General features: G+C 46.9%; 1 protein-coding gene across 1 annotated transcript in view; it reads right to left on the reverse strand.

The window, feature by feature from the left end:
- The window catches only part of LOC142291548 (myotubularin-related protein 9-like), a 46,791-nt gene that overhangs the window by 15,692 nt on the left and 9,055 nt on the right, over nt 1-22,044 (reverse strand). The window lies entirely within an intron of this gene.

The following is a 22,044-nucleotide window of genomic DNA, read 5'->3' on the forward strand; positions in this document are numbered from 1 at the left end:
AGGGGATCCTCCTAAGATGGGCCGCCCAATAGTATTTTAGGATGTCCGGGACAGAAAGCCCCCCCCTGTTTCTCCGAGCCATCAACACCTCCCTGGCCACCCTATGACGTTTGTTACACCAAATAAATCTAAGGATAGCCGCCTGAAGGGACTTCAGCTCCTTTATTGGTACCTTAACTGGGAGGGTTTCAAAGAAATATAATAATTTTGGGAGCAAGCTCATTTTAACCGCCGCAATGCGCCCCATCCACGAAAGAGGGAGGGGCAACCACTTGCTCAAAAGATTTCTCAGCTCTCGGAAAAGGAAAGGGAAGTTAAGGTTATAGAGGGAATCATAAGTAGATGTGAGGTTAACCCCCAGGTACTTGACCGCATCTGTCTTCCAACGAAACTTAAAATTCAAACGCAGGTAATCCTGGGCCACCGGGTCGAGATTCAAGGGCATTGCCTCCGTTTTGCTAGAGTTGATCTTATACCCCGAAAGGCTCCCGTACCTACCCAAGGTGCACATTAAAATTGGAAGGGACACATGGATGTTAGTAAGTGTAATGAGCACATCGTCGGCAAAAAGCGAGATTTTAAACGGTTTATTCCTGACCAGGACCCCCGAGATGTCTGGGTTGCTCCTGACCGAGGCCGCGAGGGGCTCTATGCATAGCACAAAAAGGAGGGGGGACAGGGGGCACCCCTGCCTGGTGCCATTGGAGATGAGAAAAGGCTTAGAGATGTGGAGGGGGAGTTTGATAGAGGCCGTAGGAGCGCTATACAGGGACTTCAAGGCCCGCATAAAGCCACCCGAGATCCCAAAGACCTCCAGTGTCTTGAAGAGAAAAGGCCACGCAAGGCGGTCAAAAGCCTTCTCTGCATCTAGACTCAACACCAACGCCTGTTGCTTCGTCCGATTTGCCACATCCACCAGGTCTATGACCTTCCTGGTGTTGTCACCCCCCTGACGGCAAGGGACAAAACCCACCTGGTCTTTATACACGAGTTGGGGCAACCATCGATTAAGCCTGGCCGCCAAGAGCTTGGTGAACATCTTCAAATCGGAGTTCAAAAGGGCTATTGGTCTATAATTAGCACAGTCCAATGGGTCCCTGGGTGGCTTGGGCAGGAGGATTAAATGGGAGTGTAGCATGGATGGAAGGATAGGGTCACCCTGAAGGAAAGAGTTAAACAAGGCGGCCATGTGTGGGAGGAGCTCCGCCGCAAACACCTTGTAATAAAAATAAGTAAAGCCGTCCGGGCCCGGTGACTTCCCGCCAGGCAGGGCTTCCAGAACTTGCTCCAGTTCCTCTGTAGTAATCTCTTCATTCAAAGCCGCGGCTGCTCCGCAAGGCAGTGAAGGGAGCTCAAGGGCCGAAAAATAGTCCCCAAGTGCCCCAGCCCCGCGCAAAGCCATGCCCGGGGGAACCGGAAGGTTATAAAGCTTGTTGTAGTAATTGAAAAAAATGTCAGCTATTGAAGCGGGGTGATAGTGGATAGTGCCCTTTTGGTCACGCAGAGCCTGAGGGCATGAGGATGTAGTGCGCTCCTTAAGCTGCCTGGCGAGTAAGGTATGAGCCTTATTACTCCTTTCATAGTATCTTTGTTTGGAAAAGGTTAGCAATTTTTCTGCTCTGCCAATTGCCAAGTCTCTCAACTTTTCCCTAAGGCTGATGACTCTCCTAAGAATAGTCAGTGATGGGGCAGCCGCCAGTCTCCCCTCCTGTAGCTTAAGATGGGCCGTTATAGAGTCCCGCTGACTTGTGGCATTCTTTTTAGCCCTGGCGCCCTCTCTAATGCATAGTCCCCTCATCACTGCCTTGTGAGCTTCCCAGAGTGTTGCCGGCGACGTGACCGTGCCCGTGTTCAACTGAAAGAATTCGACCAGTTGCTTATTTAAAAAGGCCCTAGTGTCGGGATTTTTGATCAGAGATTCATTAAGGCGCCAATGCTGAGGCCTATGTCGAGGACCATCTTTCTTGAAGTCCATTATGAGTGGGGAATGGTCTGACCACGTAATGGATCCCATCTCCATCCGCTCAAAACGCCCCAGCAGCTGTGAGTCAATGAAAAAATAGTCTATTCTGGTGTGCGTCTGATGCGGATGCGAGTAGAAGGAAAAGGCCTTCTCTCCCGGGTGGTCCACCCTCCAAGCGTCTTATAAATTGCCTGATCTAATGAGCCTACGAAAGTCCCGGGACAAATTTTTCAAAGCACCCGATGGAGGGTGTCCACCCACAGAGAGTCTGTCGGCCACCTCCGAAAAGGGGATGTTAAAGTCTCCCCCCAACACCGTAGAGGCCGGTGCCAGTCCGCCTATCAGATTGAGTATTTTCTTAAGAAAGCGTATCTGCCCTTCATTAGGTGCATAAATGTTGGCCAGTATGTGCGGGGATCCCCCCAGTTGGCCCTCCAGAATCACATATCTACCCTCTGGATCGCAGTGAGAACCCGTAATTTGTAGAGGACAACTGGAGGATATTAAAATAGCAACTCCCCCCCTCTTGGAGCCCGAGTAAGCCGAGTAATGGATGGGAAAGCGGTGGGACGCAAATTTGAAAGTGTTTGATTCCACAAAATGTGTTTCTTGGATAAAGGCTATGTCTGCACCTGATGTTTTCAGTTCCTGTAGCAGCAATTTCCTCTTACGGGGTGAATTCAGACCTTTTACGTTAAGAGAGATAATGCGGGTCATATCTAAAACTTAGAAGTAAGAAAAAGCTAATGGCACACCTATACCGTCGGGGGCATGACTTCCCCTGTGAAGCCGGCCAGAGGAGACGGTCCATACGACAAAGGGCCGCAGCTCCCAGGGACTCTAGAAGGGGTGGTACCTGAAAGGACACATAAGGAAAAAACATCGGGGAGGGGGGGAAGACAAGGACAAACATAGAAATGAACATGAATTAAGAACATTAACCAAAATGCATAAACCTTAGGCATAGATTCCCGGGGGGTAAACCCGGAAGGGAGAGACCCAGAGGGAGGTTCCCCAACCCGTCTGGGCTGAGAGAGCCACCCACCTCACTCCCCAGTAGCCCTCCTACGGGGGTCAGTCCAGTGGGCACGGGCCCGTGCCTAAAGGAAACAAGGGAGAAAAAAAAAAAAACCTCAACCACTAACTCCAAGTAAGGGGACCGGGCTCCCGCCAACCCCCCTACCCCCCACGGCATCATTGTGGCTACAGCCCCCCCCCCTTATGCAGCTCAACAGACCCAGAGGGCCGCAGATGACACAATGGACAGTCAGAGGCTTGCTGTAGAGAGAGTCACAGTATCACAAAGCATGCTCAGCCACTGGAACTCAGAGGGTATAAGAAATAGGCACCAATCAGGTTAAGGAGTGTCTTCAACGGCGAGCCGGGGAGGGGAGCGACCCGCGGCCTCTACCTCCTCTCTCCCCCAAAGCTCCACGCCCTCCACCCCTCACCTTGGACCACATGGGAGGGGGCGGACCTTCCAACCTTTGCAAGTCCCAATCTGGGATACAGACCGCTGGAATGGCCAATGCTTCACAGAACAGAGTAGTATCTGCTGGAGTGCGAAGGGTCGCCGATTTACCCCCTCTGCGCGCTGTTAGTGCAAACGGGTAACCCCAGCGGTATGGAACCTGGTGCTCCTTCAGGCTCGTGAGGAGGGGTTTGAGGTGCCGCCTTTTCTGGAGTGTGATGCGAGAAAGATAAGCTGGATTTCCTTGCCATTGAACACAGATGAACACAGATGCCGTGCGCCTCATTCTAGCCTTAGCCATGATCAGTTCTTTGGTGGAGAAGTCGTGAATGCAACAAATGATGTCCCGGGGTTGGGTGGATAAATTCTTCGGCTGTAAAGCCCTGTGTGCCCTGTCCAGCTTGATGATGTTAGAAGGGGGAGCGTCCAACACTTCATTAAAGATGGATTGTAGTATGGAGTTTGTGTCCTCGGGCCCATCTGACTCTGGGACCCCCCTCACACGGACATTGCAACGGCGTCCTCTGTTGTCGAGATCCTCTATGTGAGACTGCATATCCTCCATAATTTTTTGTTGCGATGTTGCCAGTTTGTGTAATTCTGATACATGGGATCTGGTGATGTCATGCTCTTCCTCCAGGGATTCAATTCTGCCAGACAATTGCTGCAAATCTCTCCTCACTTCAGCTATTTCTGACCTGCAAGTTGCTTTAACCTCATGTATGAGGCATTGAAAGTCCTCTTTAGAAGGAAGTTTACTTATGAAATCATGCATGTCCTTATAGAAGGTGTCTGGCCCTTTAAGGTGAGCACCTGCAGTAATAGACACTGGAGTTTTAGTCTGGTGCTGGGGAAGCTGGGAAGGTTGATCTCCACACCGAGGCCCAGAGGGGGGAAGCAGGCTGCTCTGTTCCCTGATATTACCAGCTGTGGCTGCAGTCCCTTCTCCCGGCAGTGGGGAGGGCTGCCCCCCGACCTCCACCTTATCTCCCACAGCCACTATGTGCTCCTGGGCCTGCTGCTGCTGTGCCTGAGGATCCGATGCAGTGCAGGGCTGCTGAGCCAAGGCATCCCCTGTTGGATCTGCTGCAGAGATTCCTCCACTCCCCCCTGTGTCCCCGCTCACCCACTCCTCCTTCTCTTGCTGCTTAGCAGGCCGGGCCAGTGCCTCCATTTCCCCTCCATGCTCCTGGAAAGATGGCGTCCGGGCCTCCCCTGGACCCTGTTCCAGGCCCAAGAAAGTATCCAGCGCCGTGGTGTGCAGCGGGGGGGGCCACCGATGCCTGCTGCGATGGTTTAATCCTCCGTGGTCCCATCCTGAGAGCCGGTGAGTAGGTTTATGCTTATGATAAGTGCTCATTTAGCTGAGGGTCAACAGGAGCTCCTCTTCCCCACGTCCACTCAGCTCAGCATCCTGGACACGCCCCCTGTGCATTTTTTTAGATGCTTTTTTATTGCGTTTTTGACTCTTCCTTTTTTGTCCCTTCTTGGCCTGTCATGCATAAATAAGGCTATGTGCCCACGGGAAATTACCCCTGCGGATTTATCTGCGGAAAATCCACAGATTTTCTGGATTTTCCAGATAAATCCGCAGGTTTCAGCATGTACAGACACTCCCCATGTTATCCTATAGGACATGGGGAGTGCTGTGTCCATGCTGCGGAATGTGCGGCTGCGAAATATGCTGCAGATGTCCCAGAGCCGCACATAATTGCATGTTAATTATTTCTCTGGAATTACCTGCGGAAATCCCGGCCCGTCCACTATGGAGATAGTGGCCAGGTCTTCCGCAGGTAAGTCGCACGAATGTCCGCAGGTTTACCGCAGCTATTTCGCTGTACTACCGCAGCTAAAAATAGGATTCCGGCGAGCAGCTGCGGGAAACCTGCGGATGTACCTTCGGATATATCCGCAGGTACAAACTCCGGTGGGCACATAGCCTAAAGCTGCTTTGTTTTTGATATTTTCTGGTATTTGGCATTGACAAAACCTTATTAATATACTTAGGTGCAGATTACATGCGGTTTTCATGAGTTTCTGCTGCAGAAACAAATGTGCATTTAACCTGTAAATTTTCTACATCTGATGCAGCTCTATGGGAAAAATCTGCACAGAAAGCTTTGTGTACCCACAAGAGATATTAACATTTTGTGGATTTGAAACATGCACCGCTGGTCAGTTTACACTGAGTAAAAAAAGAAGCACAGTGGGCAGATGATTTCTATAAATCCCTTCCACTGTGATGAAATTGTGAACTGTTGTGTTATTAATGCAGCAAAAATACGCAGCGTCAAAAACTCATCAAAAGCTCATCGTAGGCAGACTTAAAGGGGTTTTTGCCACTAACAAAAATAATTTTGAAAGGAACTGTCACCACTTTGACCGATCTAAATTAATAATAAGGGCATACAGGTTATAGAATGCTGAAAAATGTCCTACCTGTATGTCTCATATCAGATGCCTTGTTGTGGATAAATCATCTTTTATCACTTTATGTAAATGAGCTTTTCCAGGCTGAGGATGTTGCCTGGAAGATAACACCACCTCCAGAGATTATTTTAAATAGAAGGAGGCGCTACCAGTGTGATGGCCGCTCTCTGCTCTCACTATAGAGCTGTGTGTGATTATAAGAGCATGCTCATATGAGCATATAAATCGAACGAGTGCAATGCGAGAAAATCTCGCATTGCACTTGGCTCCATGTTAGACATTACTGCAGCTCAGATCAGCGATTTTTTTTTTTCTCAGCCCTAAATGGACTGAGGAAAAAAAATCGCAGCATGCTGTGATTTTCAGCGAGAGCCATATCACTTGCACCCATTCAAGTGAACGGGTGCGGGAGAAACATCGGACTGCACTTGGATGTTATCCCAATGTAGTGCGATATACGCACTGGCTGACAATGGAGGAGATGGGGAGATTAACCCCTCCCTCTTCTCTGCAGCGCCCGCCCTCTCCTTCGCAGCTGTGAACCGATCACAAGATCCGGTCACAGTTGCATGACACTCGGCTCACACTCGCAGCAGAGCCTGAGCCGGGGGTCATTAGCATATCGCATCCGTTGCTCTCGCATCGGATGCCATACGCTAATGTGTCTGCAGCCTAAGTGACAGTTCTGCAGGTGCCTCTCAGCCTCCAGCTTGCAGGCAGTGTTGCAATATTCTTACAATGCAAAAGAGCTCAGTGAGCTGCAAAAAATGTGTTTGCAAGAATTCAAATTTAATTTCTACTGCTCTGTTCAGTTACTTATCTCACACTGGCAACACCCCTTTTATTTAAATAATCTCTAGAGGCGGAGTTATTTTCCCATAGCCTAGAAGAGCTAATTTACATAAAATAAAAGATGATTTATGCATAACAAGGCTTCTGATATGAGACATACAGATAGGACTCATATTAACACTTTAGATGGGTCAAAGCTGGAGACAGATTCCCTTTACCTCTTCACCCCTGGCCGATTTTCCTTTTTTTATTTTTCACTCCCCTTCTTCCGAGAGCCCTTTTTTAGTTTGCAGTCAATCTTGCCATTTCAGGGCTTGTTTTTTTGCGGAACGAGTTGTACTTTTAAATGAAACCATGAGTTTTAGGCTATGTGCGCACGTTGCATTTTTTGATGCGTTTCCGTAGCGTTTTGAGCTGCAGCGTTTTCATGCCAAAATGCTTGCGTTTTGATTTCCAAGCAAAGTCTATGGGAAATAGGCATATTTTGTGCGCACGATGAGTCCAAAAAAGCTGCGTTTTTTGTGACAAAATTTTGTCAAAATCTCTGCGTTTGGAAAAGCAACATGTCAATTCTTTTGAGTGTTTTGGCAGCGTTTTGCTAACCTTAAAGTCAATGAGAATTATCAAAACACATCCTAAATTCAAATCTTTGAGTTTTACTTGTATTTTTAATGCGATCTGCATGTATATTTGTCAACAAAAACACATCCGTTTTTGGCTGGTAGTGAGCTCAAGGGCTTCCCTGATTACATCACATCCTCAACTAACGTAGAGATCCATTTTGCAAAGACATTTTCTAAGAGATTCTACCTATTCAGCAGAATGTAATGAATGTTTGGTAGCATGAAATGACATCAGTAGATATCTATTTTTTAAAATTTTTATTTTTTTTCATTTCTGGAAGCTTTATTCTATCGTGGCAATGTATTAGAAACGCAACTACCAATAAGCAAGTAAAACGCATGTGAAAAGCAATCAAAACTTACCTAAAACGCAAGGAAAACTTACTTAAAACACATGCGTGTTTCAAGAGTTTTTGTTGTCAAAACCAAATTTGACATTGTCAATTTCTGCCAGAGGATGCGTTTATTTCTGCAAGGTACAGAGCGCAACGTGCGCACATGCCCTTACTATATAGTGTACTGAAAAATGTCAAAAAAAATCCAAAGGCGGAAAAATTGCATAAAAAGTGAGATTGTATGATTGTTTTTGAGATATTTTATTTCCTGTGTTCCCTATATGGTAAAACTGATGTGACAGTGTGACGCTTCAGGTTGGTGCAAGTTTGTAGACTCCAAACATGTCTAGGTTTACTTTTATCTAAGGGGTTAAAAAAAATCAGAAGTTTGTCCAATTTTTTGCGTCTCAAGCGGACGTTTTTAATGGTACCATTTTTGCGCACATGCTACGTTTTGATCGCCTGTTATTGCATTTTATGCAAAATTTGCAGCAACCAAAAAACGTAATTTTGGCGTTTGGAATTTTTTGCAGCTACGCCATTTACCGATCAGATTAATAGATTTTATATTTTGATAGATTGGGCATTTCTGAATGCGGCAATACCAAATGTGTGTATATATTTTTATTTTTTTAACCCTTTAATTTTTAATGGGCGAATGGAGGTGATTTTGAACTTTTAGATTTTTTTAAAACTTTTTTTTTTTTTTACTTTTTTTTTATTTTACTAGTCACCCTAGGGGGATATAAGGATCAGCTGTCTGATCGCTCATTCTTTTTTCCCCAATCAGAGCAGCACCGCTCAGATCGGGAGAAATGCTCATCTCTTGTAACCTGCAGTACTCAGGTCCTGTAATAAGCAGCTGAGTCGTGTGAGACACAAGAGTCATCACATGACCCTGTGCTACCATGACAACCATCGCATCTACGTGATCATGTCACGTGACTTCCGGTGGAGGCCGATAAGTATGCGATTACCGCAATCACCATTAAAATGGCGCTGTCACATTTTGACAGCGCCATTTAAGGGGTTAACTGGTACGGGTGGATAGCGATTCCACTCGTGCCTGCAAGGCAAGGCTGCGTTCGCTGATCACCGCCACTTGGCCGCTTCAGCCGGTGAAGATTAACACTATGACTGCAGGGACGTAATATTACTGACCACGGTCGTTAAGGGCTTAAAGTTGATTCTAATCAATAGATCTTAGAATAATAATAAGTTCCACAATTGGATGTATTTAAAAAAAAAATGTTCCTGTGCTGAGATAATCTTATATATGTGTCCCAGCTATGTGCTGTGTAATGGCCGTGTCTGACCGCACTGGGACATGGTCGGATCATAACACATCTCCTGGGCTGGGAAGGACACAAAAGAGTATTTAGACATTATAAGTATAACAAGTGATCATAGCTGATTCTGTTTGTGAGGTAAAATATCTCCCTGCCTGTTTTTAAAAAATGTTTTACCTGAAAGAATAATTTGCAATCCCATGCTGTAATATCTATATACTTTATTACTCCCCCCCACCTGCCCAGGAGCTGTGGTTTGATCAGACCATGTCCCTGTACGGTCAGACACGGCCATTACACAGTTCATAGGAGGGGCACATACATAAGATTATCTCAGCATAAGAAAAAATTTTTTAGACACATCCAATTGTATAAATTATTATTATTCCAAGATCTATTGATTAGAAATGAACTTTGTTCGTGGGGAAAACCCCTTTTAATTCGGTTTAATTAATTTCCGGACTGACAATTCTTATCATCCCGTCACTGGTCTCCAGTGTACTGTCATCATTCCCATCAGAATTTTCTACTCTGACTACAGATAGTAGTTTGTGGTTATGTATCAGTACCATGTGGTATAGATATCTATGCTATGGAGATAATGTTATTATAATGATTTAATACCTCTTAATGTTGTTATATGTTCAGTGAGGGTTTGTATACATTCATCAGATGCTGTATGGTTAACAATTTTTCCAAATGGAACTTAATGGAGACTTAAAAATCGCTTGTTGACAAAAGGTTTGCTTTACTTGTGTCACTTGAAGCGTTAGCTAACTCAATTTCATAACAGTTTGCTATAAATGGATTATACAATCCACACTAGCCATTACGTCTGTTTACTCAGGCAAGAAAATGGTAATGAAAACTTATTGCATGTAGGTCTAAGGTGTTAAAATGACAGTAAAAAAGCAAAAACAAACGTTTAAAGACAGTGTCTTGTGTAAGGCTAGTTTCACACTTGCGTTCAGCGCATTCCGTCACTATGGAGAATAGCGCAGTCCGTTAACGCACTGCGCTATTCTCCATAGACTTGTATGGACGACGCACTGTAACGCAAGTGTCTGCGTTGCATCCGCTGGACGACGCAGCGTCGTTATTTTGACGCTGCGTCGGGCGGATGGAACGCAGCATGTAACGTTTTTCTGCGCTTGGCGGAGTGTCAAAATACGCAACCTGCAGGAATCCGTTAGGCGTCCGTTTATTTTTTATAATGGACGCCTATGGTGGCGGATTCCGTTAGAATGCGTCATTTGACGGATTCCGTTAACGCAGCTGTCTTTACACAACTGCGCATGCTCAGATGTGTAAAGACAAGGGAAAAAAACTACAACGGATTGCGTTATTTTGTACGATCTGTAGCATGCGTTGTGCCACTATATGCAACGCATCCATTGCATGCATCACACAACGCAATGCTACGGATCCCGTCCAACGCAAGTGTGAAACTAGCCTAAGACGTTTCAACCTAAAAGTTCCTGTCAAGGAGATCCTCACCTAGTTATCTAATTTTGCTACAAATGGTCATTTAAATCTTTTTTTTTTATTTTTTTATTTTTAATATAGGTAGACTGATGATGGCTGATTGTGCTTGGTGGCTTTAATGTGGAAGACTCTTCCCGAAAAGTTTAGATGTTATTCACTAATTGGAGTAGGAGGTCATATAGAGTAACGGACATTTACCTAATGATTGTTCTCTACCAATTAGGTACCACAAGTCTAAAGGCTGCTTTACATGCATCGATTTCTTAAGCGATAGCACCCGCCCCCATCTTTTGCGTGGCACGGGCAATTTGTTGGCCGTGTCGCACAATGTTGTAAGCCCCCGTCACACGCAATTACCTTCCAAACGACCTCGCTGTGGGCGGCGAACATCCTCTTCCTGAAGGGGGAGGGACGTTTGGCGTCACCGCAACGTCACACAGCCGCTGGCCAATAGAAGCGGAGGTGCGGAGATGAGCAGGACGTAAACATCCCGCCCACCTCCTTCCTTCCGCTTTGCCAGCGGGACGCAGGAAAGCTGCAGTTCATCGTTCCCGAGGTGTCACATGGAGCGATGTGTGCTGCCTCGGGAACAATGAACAACCTGATGTTCGATTTATTGAAAATGAGCGACGTGTCAACGAGCAACGATAAGGTGAGTATTTTTTCTCGTTCACAGTCGCACGTAGCTGTCACACGTTACGATGTATCAAACGATGCCGGATGTGCGTCACTTATGACGTGACCCCGACAACATATCATAACATACATCGTAGCGTGTAAAGCCCGCTTAAGACACTTGTACATAAAAGATCACATTTACTATACCCTATTGACTTGCGGTACTTTTTTGCTGGAGTGCAAGTTAGGGGGTTGTCTGAGACTTTCATATTGATAACCTATCCTTAGAATAGGTCACAATATTTCATCAGTGGAGGTGTAAGATCCAGCTTCCCGATCAGCTCTTCCTGGAATCTGCAGCAACCGGATGTGCTCACTTGTATAGCTCCACTTCATTACTCCGTCAACTGTATACTGGCCATGGCCGGTACCGCATATCCACCTCTATTTGAATCAGTGTGCAGCATGGACGCTAAGTGGTCAGTACTGTTGCTTTTCAGCTGAAGGGTCCTGGGTTCAAATGCCACAATGGTCAACATCTTCAAGCAGTATATGTTCTCCTAGTGTTTGCATGGTTTTCCTCTGGGTACTCTTGTTTCCTCCCACACTCCTAAGACATACTGAAAGGAAGTTTAGCTTGGAGCAGTGATGATGTCTGTAAAGTTTTGCGGAATATGATGACTCTATAAAACCAATGCATAATCATAATGCATAGGTATAATAGGGGGCACATGTGCAGAACCTGGCCACATCCATTGCATTACATAGAGTGGTGTAGTTCAACTAAGCACATCCAGCCAGCACTGGGAATAGCTGGTTGTCACTTCCCCCCAACCAAGCAATACTAATAGTGATGGGCAAACCCGAACTGTAAAGTTCAGGGTCCGTACCGAACATATTGTTTATAGTGTTCGTGCACACCATCCCGAACATGAGTTTTCCTGGGAAGCTCGTGTCCAAGTTCAAGTCCAGGGACTGTAAAAAAAAAAAAAAAAAAAAAAGCACATTAGTAAAAAAAATTATGATTATACTTACCGGTCCCGCGATGTATCCTGCAGACCCGCTAAGTCGCTGTCTCATGGCCACTCTTGCTTCCGGTCCAATCATTAACTTCCGATAGTAGTTACTGCACTGCTTGTCACTCGGCAGTTTTCAGCTTTTTTTGGCCGTGTTCGCAGTGTTTTAATTATTCACTCAAGTCCATGAGACATGGATTCTATTGAACTTTAACTCCTTCACGACCGCGGGCAGTAAAGTTACGTCCTATTTTAACGTGACTTAACGACCAGGGACGTAACTTTACTGCCTAAAATTCATTTGATTGCCGCGCCATAGTAACGGCTTTCAAATGATGTCCCCTGCTGTTTCTTACAGCAGGGGACCTTTGCTTGACCCCAGGGGGGGTGGCATCGCCACCCCCCATCAACGATCATTGTGATTGGCTGTTCAAATCTGAACCAACAACCACAACGTTCGCATTGATTTCGGCTAAAACAATGCCTAAATCAATGCGATACTGTGAGATCCTGCTATGAGGTGCTGCAGCAGCTGCAGCACTTCATAGCTGGAGCTCAAACACGGCGCCCCCCCAGCCCCTGCAGCACTGATTGGAGCGATCGTGCTATGACGCAATTCAATTTCTGCAATCAGTGTGCAGTGGGGCGGTCTGATCTGCAGGTGACCACCCTCCCCAGGCCTGTGCTGGTCTGCGAGCCCTCCCCCAACATATCTGCAGCATGCACTAGCTGGTACTTGTAGTACCACGCCAAAGCTGCTGCTGCCGCCGCTGATGTCACAGCTCCTGCCCTACGTGAGTATTGCGCTCCCCTTGCAGCCCCTGTGCGCTCCCGCGATGTCCCCTGTGCGCTCCCGCAATGGCGCCTGCGCACTCCCATGATGGCCCCTGCCCGTGCACCCCGCGATCTGCCCCCCCCACGCCCTGATCTGCCCCCCGACATCCCGATCTGCTCCCCCCTCGATCTGCCTGCCTCCCCCATGATCTCTATTCTGCTTCTGCAGCTGCTTCAACAGTCTCCCCCACCCCCTCTGCTCTCCCACACCCCCTCCCCCTCTGCTCTCCCACACCCCCTCCCCCTCTGCTCTCCCACACCCCCTCCCCCTCTGCTCTCCCACACCCCCTCCCCCTCTGCTCTCCCTCCAACGTCCTCTTACCTGTCATCACCGGGTCGTCCAATGTCTTCACTGGTTTGATCACATCTACCTCCATCGCTGGGTCCTTCCTGGGTATTCTGATGAGCTGTCCAACTTCCTGCCTGCTGCTCCTGTAAAGTTGTCCATCTTGCTGCCTTCTGTTCCTCCTGCAGTTTCTCTGGTCAGTGATCCTCCTGCTAATCCTCTGGGTACTGTGAGTACAACTTTTTTTTTTTTCCCTGTATTCCCTGTCCATTTTTACACCTCATTCGTCCGTGCATCCCACCGAGCGCTGATCAGGGATGCAGATAACAGATCTGCACCGTGGTCAATTTTCGGCATGACTTTTTTTTCCGTATCCCCGACGCTTTTTGTATCGCATCAGTTTGTGCGTCCTGCCGAGTGCTGATCAGGGAAGCACATAACGGATTGGCATCCTTGCTCAATTTTCGGAGGGACTTTTTTTTTTTCCCGTATCCCCGACGCTTTTTATATCTCATCCGACTGTGCGTCCTGCAGCGGCCGATCAGTGCACCGCGTCTGTACGTTTGAAAAGTCAAATGGCGTTCCTTCTCTTCTGAGCCCCGCCATGCGCCCAAACAATTACTTTCCACCATTTATGAGGTATCTGCGTACGCGGGAAAAATTGCACAAAACGTTTTATGGTGCAGTTTTTCCTGATACCGAGCTACCTGGTTGAAGCAAAAACTTTGTGGTAAAAAAAAAAAAAAAATTTACGGTTCAACGTTATCAACTTCTGTGGATCCCCTGGGAGTACAAGGGGCTCACCAAACATCTAGATAAATTTCTTGAGGGGTCTAGTTCCAAAATGGGGTCATTTGTGAGGGAGCTCCACTGTTTAGGCACCATAGGGGGTCTCCAAACATGACATGACGTCCGCTAATGATTCCAACCAATTTTGCTGTCAAATGGTGCTCGTTCTCTTCTGAGCCCCGCCATGCACCCAAACAATTACTTTCCACCACATATGAGGTATCTGCGTACTCAGGAGAAATTGCACAATACGTTTTATGGTGCATTTTTTCCTGATAACCTTGTGAAAAAAAAGCTACCTGGTTCAAATAACAGTTTTGTGGTAAAAAAAAAAAATTGTATTCATGGCTCAACATTATCAACTGCTGTGGAGCCCCTTGGGGTTCGCTAAACATCTAGATAAATTCCTTGAGGGGTCTAGTTTCCAAAATGGGGTCGCTTGTGGGGGAGCTCCATTGTTTAGGCACTATAGGGTGGGTCTCCAAACGTGACATGGTATTCACTAATGATTCCAACCAATTTTGCTATCAAATGGCGCTCCTTCTCTTCTGAGCCCTGCCATGCGCCCAAACAATTACTTTGTAGAAAGAGAAATTTCCAGCGCCAGGAATAGATTAAAAATCCTTTTTTATTGAAAATAAGGTAATAAAAATCCAGCAGATACCATATTAGATGAGTTTTTTTAATCTATTCCTGGCGCTGGAAATTTCTCTTTCTACTTCTAATCTGGATGGTTACCGAGCCTCATTCCGTGCGCAGGATCCCTGATTGCAACCAGCAGGTCAGTCCTTGGTGAGTTGGACTCTTCCCTATTTTCTCAAACAATTACTTTGCCCCACATATGAGGTATCGTCGTACTCCGGAAAAAATGCACTATAAATTTCATGGTGCATTTTTTCCTGATACCCTTGTGAAATAAAAAGCTACCTAGTTGAAGCAGCAGTTTTGTGGTAAAAAATTTTTTTTTCTTTTCATGGCTCAACGTTATATACTTCTGTGAAGCCCCCAGGGGTTCAAAGTGCTCACCAAACATCTAGAAAAATTATTTGAGGGCTCTAGTTTACAAAACGGGGTCACTTGTGGGGGAGCTCCATTGTTTAGGCACCTCAGGGGGTCTTCAAACCTGACATGGTGTCTGCTAATGAGTGCAGCTAATTTTGCACTCAAAAATTCAAATGGCGCTTCTTGCCTTCCGAGCCCTGCCATGTGCCCAAACATTTGATTTCTACCACATATGAGGTATCTGCGTACTCAGGAGAAAATGCACTATACATTTTGTGGTGAATTTCTTTTTATACACTTGTGAAAAAAAAGCTACCTAGTTGAAGCAACAGTTTTGTGGTAAAAAAAATGTTTTTTTCTTTTCACGGCTCAACATTATAAACTTCTGTGAAGCCCCCAGGGGTTCAAAGTGCTCACCAAACATCTAGAAAAATTATTTGAGGGCTCTAGTTTCCAAAATGGGGTCACTTGTGCGGGAGTTCCATTGTTTAAGCACCTCAGAGGGTCTTCAAACCCGACATAGCGTCCGCTAATGAGTGCAGCTAATTTTGCGTTCAAAAATTCAAATACAAAGTAACGAAAATCCAGCGGATCACAGGCAGATGAATTAAAAACTTTCCTTTTATTTTCATCGCTTTAAAAATGGATATACAGCATCCACAAGGCACAGTTCATCCAACGCGTTTCGACATAACGCAGTGTCGTAAGTTCTTATTCATTCATCCATGAATAAGAACTTACGACACTGCGCTGGTTTTTCGTTACTTTGTATCTGCTATTATCCCCTTGTGCCTGGGATTTCCGTGCAGGATCAGCTGGTCTACTTCTCAGACTTACACACCAGAGCGGTGAGCTGGAACACGTTTCTTTTTGCAAAAATTCAAATGGTGCTCCTTCCATTCTGACCTCTGCCGTGCGCCCAAACAATTGATTTTTACCACATATGGGGTATCAGTGTACTCAGGAGAAAATGCACAATAAATTGTATAGTGCACTTTCTCTTTTCTCCCTTGTGAAAATGAAAATTTTATGGCTAAAGTAACATTTTTGTGTTAAAAAGAAAAATTTTCATTTTTTCCTTCCACATTGCCTTGGTTCTTGTGAAGCACCTAAAGGGTTAATAAACTTCTTGGATGTGGTTTTGAGCAGTGTGAGGGGTGCAGTTTTTAGAATGGGGTCACTTTTGGGTATTTTCTGTCACCTAGGCCTCTCAAAGTCACTTCAAATGTGATGTGGTCCCTAAAAAAATTATTTTGTAAATTTTGTTGAAAAAATGAGAAATTGCTGATGAACTTTGACCCCTTCTAACATCCTAACGAAAAAAAATATTGTTTTGAAAATTGCGCTGATGTAAAGTAGACAAGTGGGAAATGTTATTTAGTAACTATTTTGTGTGACATATCTCTCAGATTTATGGGCATAAATTTTCAAAGTTTGAAAATTGCAAAATTTTCAAACTTTTCGCAAAATTTCTGAAATTTTCACAAATAAACATAAAAATTATCGGCCTAAATTTACCACTGACAAGAAGTACAATATGTCACTAAAAAACAAGCTCAGAATCGCCAGGGTCCGTTGAAGTGTAACAGAGTTATAACCTGTCAAAGTGGCAATGGTGAAAATTGCAAAAAAATGGCCCGGTCATTAGGGTGTTTTAGTGGCCGGAGGTGAAGGGGTTAAATGTCACTGTGTGAGTCTCGCATCAGTATCACCCGGCATGGCGCACACTCTCCTGACAAGAGCCAGTCGGCTGCATGTATTTCCATGCAGCTGAGGCCCTCCTATTGTCGCGGGCGGAGGAGGGGACGCCGCGCTCTCCCACTGCTCGGGTCCGGCCGCCGCTGCTGCCGCTGCCTGCTGCTGCTCGGTGGCTCGAGCGATGGGCCGGATCCCGGGGACTCTAGCGGCGCTCCTCGCCCGTGAGTGAAAGGGGATTGGTAGTTGGGATTGTTTATTGTCCGTGACGCCACCCACGGTTGTGGTGATTAGGTGTACACCACCGCTGCTCTGGCTGGGGATCCCGGGAGTGGTGGTATGGAGCAGCCAGTTGTTGATTTGCCCCTCCGTGGGTAGGGGATTGGTGGTCCCGGGGCCCAGTGATGGGGTTGGGATGGTGGACAGGCGGGTTATGGGGCCTGTGGAGGTGCAGGGGCGCAGGGGCAGCGCGGTGCCGCACGGCACGGAGGTACTCACTCAGCCAGTAAACACGACACAGTTCTCGGTAAACAAACGGCTGGTTGGACGGGTCCTTCGGACGGTTCCTTCGGACGGTTGCGGTGCTGATGTTCCCTGCAGTTGACGGTGACGGTCTCTTCCCTGCACCTATGTGTAGTCTGTTGGTAGCTATGGATTCCCACCGGTAACCCGCTCCCCAGCCTGGATATGGGCCGGAGGAGCCCCACTCTTGCCCGCAGGCGCTGGCCCTGGGAAACTGATGCCTTGGCGGTGGCAGTGTCTCCCCTTAACGGTCGGACTGTTGCCTTCAATCGGGACTTGGTTGTTGGGAGACAGTCGTCCCCTTCACTGACGGATTTGGCAAATTATGGCGACTCCTAGCCTTGCCGGGATCCGAAAGGCCCCTGCCCTGGTGCTGACTGTTCTTTGTATACCGCTCCAGTACCGCCGGGTCACCACCCGTCCACGGTCCTTTCGGCAACCTCCGAGCAATCTCTCCTGCAGACAGTCACCGCCGTCTGCCAATCTTGCTGTCTCAGTCCGGGGCACACACCCGGACTAACTTCAGGCTTCTTGCTGTCACTTTCTTCACTTTTTCCACTTCCACCCTGTCACTTGCTCCTTTACCACTTCCTTCTACTCTCAACTCTAACACTCATCTGCCTGGTTTTCCCGCCTCCAGGGCTTTGAACTCCTCGGTGGGCGGAGCCAACCGTCTGGCCCACCCCCTGGTGTGGACACCAGCCCCTGGAGGAAGGCAACAAGGATTTTAGTTTTGACCTCGGTGTACCTGCAGGGAATGTGGGGTGCATGTGGTGTTGTGACCTGTGACCCCTGGCTTGCCCAGGGCGTCACACTATCATGAGAGTGTGCACTGTGTCTGGTAATAACGATGCGAGACGCGCAAGTCTCAGCTGTGCACTCGGGTGAAGTCACTGATAGCTCTCAGCTGAGTCTGTGTAAGCAGACCTGTGTTTATCTTCTCGCAGAGATATAGCAGAACTGAAGATGTTTGCCCACCTTTGGACTATGTTGGAGGGGTTTTTTTTGGGTAATAAAGATGGAGTCCCAAATGTCTTCTGTTTTATTTCTAATAAAATATTTTTTTCTCTGTGTTGTTGTTTTACTTTGTCTCTTATTTTAACAGTAATCACAGATGCTGTCACAGAGTGGGCGTCTGTGATTGGATGCTGGATTAACCTGAAATCAGTCCATACATTCTAGCATCTAGAATATATGGGTAGATTTCAGGTTACTCGAACAACCAATCACAGACACCCTTTCTGCGTGACAGTGTCTGAGATTGGCTGTGGGTCCCTCACACATATAGTAGTGTAAAAATAAATAATTAAAAAAATGACGTAGTGGTCTGCAGTATTTTTGATTTTCAGCGCAGATAAAGCGGACGGCTACGGACTGCCACTCCCATCTGCCTGGCTTTACCTTAGATGGCAATCAAAATACAGGAAGCCCATTCTTTTTTTTTTTTTTTAATTATTTAAAAAAAAAAAAAAAGTGTGGGCTCCCGCCATATTTGGATCGCTAGTCAGGTAAAACCAGGCAGCTCGGGGCTGGGATTCTCCACAGGCCGCAGCTGCCTCTGGAAATGGTGCATTGTTTCTTAGCGCCATTTCCAAGCGCTTTACCCGGCTCGTCCAGCAGCCCTGATGGGGGTGGCACACTGGGTAATAAAAGGGTTAATACCAGCTCTGTATTCTCAGCTCGTAATAAGCCTAAAATTCATGGTGTCACTCCAAATTAGACATGGCCACCAAGAATTTCTTGTAAACAGTAGAAGAAAAACACAACATATAGAATTTTTTTTTATTAGAAATAAAACAAAAAAACATTTAGAGACTCCATCTTTATTATAAAAAAAAAAATCCTTTGTCTGACGTAGTCCACAGGGAGAGCAATGTCAGCCCTACTTGATCGCTCTGTATAGACAAGTGTCTCTACAGAGCGAGAAGCAGTCTGACACTGAAGGTATGATTCCACTTGTGTGCGCGTGTGCGATAGCTAGCGATGTCGTGCGCAATAGCACCCAACCTCGTCGTTCGTGCGACATTTGTTGATCGCTGCCGTAGCGAACATTATCGCTATGGCAGCGTCACAAGCACATACCTTTTCAGCGACGTCACTGTGACCGCCGAACAATCCCTCCTTCAAGGGGGAAGGGGGGTGTGCGTTCGGCGTCATAGCGACGTCACTGCAGCGTCACTAAGCGGTCGCCCAATAGCAGAGGAGAGGTGGAGATGAGCGGCCGGAACATGCTGCCCACCTCATTCCTTCCTCATTGCGGGCGGCTGCAGGTACGAGGTTGTTCCTCGTTCCTGCGGTGTCACATATAGCGATGTCTGCTGCCGCAGGAACGACAAACAACATCGCAACTGACCAGACAACGATTTTTGGTAAGTGAACGACGTGTCACAGACCAACGATTTTTGTCTCTTTTGCGATCGTTTAAGGTCGCTCCTAGCTGTCACACGCTGCGATGTCGCTAACGGCGCCGGATGTGCGTCACAAACACCGAGACCCCGACGATATATCGTTAGCGATGTCGCAGCGTGTAAAGCACCCTTATGACTCCTGCGAGTCTCGCATCGGTATCACCCCGCACACTCTCCTGACAGGAGTGCTTCAGCTGCATGGAAACACATGCAGCTGACCGCTCCTGTAAGGAGAGTGTGCACCGTGCCAGGTGATTTCGATTGCGAGACTCACACAGTGACAGTCAAAGTTCAATCGAGTCCATGGCTCATGGACTCAGGTGAACCCTGACGTCACCGCGAACACGGCTGAAAACAGCCGAAGACTGCCGACTGATGAGCAGTTCAGTGACTACCCCCGGAAGTTAATGATCGGACCTAATGACAGCGGCTGAGCGGGGCTGCAGGACGCGTCGCGGGACCTGTACGTATAATGACAATGTTTATTATTAATTATATTCTTTATTTTACAGACCCCCCGCCCCATCCCTTAACTGTAAAGTCCAAGTTCAGGGTTTGGACGCAAGTTCAGAACCTGAACTCGAACTTTACAAAAAGTTTGGGTGAGTCTCCCGAACATGAGCATCGAGGGGTTCGCCCATCATTAGATACTAATGATCTCTCCCAAGTGTAGGCCATCAATACAATAGTCAGCTTTAGGCACCTTTTTACTCTAGACACACTTAGCTCAAGATCCAACCCACATTGCTGGTTCATTTAACAGATGTAAGGCTTTGTCCACACTTTACGTCGTCCTAGTTGCAGTTCTAAATGCATCCTTTGGCAGAAATTGCTTTTGCCAAGGTTGCTTTTGACCACTAAATCGCGGTAAATACACATGCGTTTTTACCGCGTTTTAGTCGCGTTTTTGGCGCTTTTAAATTATTGAATGTTCTCAGTGAGAGGAGCAAAATTATAATCTTGTGATACCTTTTAATGGCTAACTAAAATAAAATAAAGTGATGTTACAAAGCAAGCTTTCGAGACATCTCAGGTCCCTTCATCAGGCATGGTATGACAAAATATCTGAAGAAACACAAATATATGCACAAACAGAGCAGAGGGATGGCATAATAAAAGACATTTAAATAAACAAACACTGCGCTTAGGGTACCTTCACACTTTAGCGATGCAGCAGCGATCCGACCAGCGATCTGACCTGGTCAGGATCGCTGCTGCATCGCTACATGGTCGCTGGTGAGCTGTCAAACAGGCAGATCTCACCAGCGACCAGTGAACAGCCCCCAGCCAGCAGCGACGTGCAAGCGACGCTGCGCTTGCACGGAGCCGCCGTCTGGAAGCTGCGGAGACTGGTAACTAAGGTAAACATCGGGTATGGTTACCCGATGTTTACATTAGTTACCAGTGTGAGCAGGGAGCAGGGAGCCGCGCACACTGAGCGCTGGCTCCTTGCTCTCCTAGCTGCATTACACATCGGGTTAATTAACCCGATGTGTAATGCAGCTACATGTGCAGAGAGCAGGGAGCCGCGCACACTGAGCGCTGGCTCCTTGCTCTCCTAGCTGCTGTACACATCGGGTTAATTAACCCGATGTGTACAGCAGCTACATGTGCAGAGAGCCGGAGCCGGCAGCACAGGCAGCGTGAGAGCTGCGGAGGCTGGTAACTAAGGTAAATATCGGGTAACCACCTTGGTTACCCGATGTTTATCTTGGATACAGCTTACCTCAGCTGTCAGACGCCGGCTCCTGCTCCCTGCTCGCTTCATTTGTCGCTCTCTTGCTGTCACACACAGCGATCTGTGTGTCACAGCAGGAGAGCGGCTTTGAAGAAAACGAACCAGGGCTGTGTGTAACGAGCAGCGATCTCGCAGCAGGGGCCAGATCGCTGCTCAGTGTCACACACAGCGAGATCGCTAATGAGGTCACTGCTGCGTCACAAAAAGCGTGACTCAGCAGCGATCTCGGCAGTGAGCTCGCTGTGTGTGAAGCACCCCTAAGAAAGTGAATCCTTAATTAGCTTTGATTAGTGGTGTGAGAGTTTTATTGTCCCAATATCCATGTAGGATCAGACGTCTGGTGAGTCTCTGGAATGACTCCTCAGATTTTGTAATGGGCCATGAATCCTCCTGACAGATTGAGTCCTGTGTCCACAGAGTTAAGCATTGTGATGAATTTGTATTCCCAGACCCTGTGATGGCTCTGTGATCTAAAGTTGCCTTTTAATATGACAACTTTCATATGGTTTATGTTGTGTCCTGAAGCACAGAAATGTTTGGCCACAGGTAAATGGATTTTTTTGTCTGTAATTGTGTGGCGGTGAGATCTCATCCTTGCTCTCAGTATCTGTCCTGTTTCTCCAACATAGAGGCCCCCAATAGGACATATAGTGCACAGGATTAAGTACACCACGTTGGAAGAGAAACATGTGAATCTTTGGCGCTTTTTACATGCTTTTCCATTGCGTTTAGACAGATGCGTTTTGAA

This window comes from Anomaloglossus baeobatrachus, chromosome 2 (assembly GCF_048569485.1).
Source record: "Anomaloglossus baeobatrachus isolate aAnoBae1 chromosome 2, aAnoBae1.hap1, whole genome shotgun sequence".
Classification (NCBI taxonomy): Eukaryota; Metazoa; Chordata; class Amphibia; order Anura; family Aromobatidae; genus Anomaloglossus; species Anomaloglossus baeobatrachus.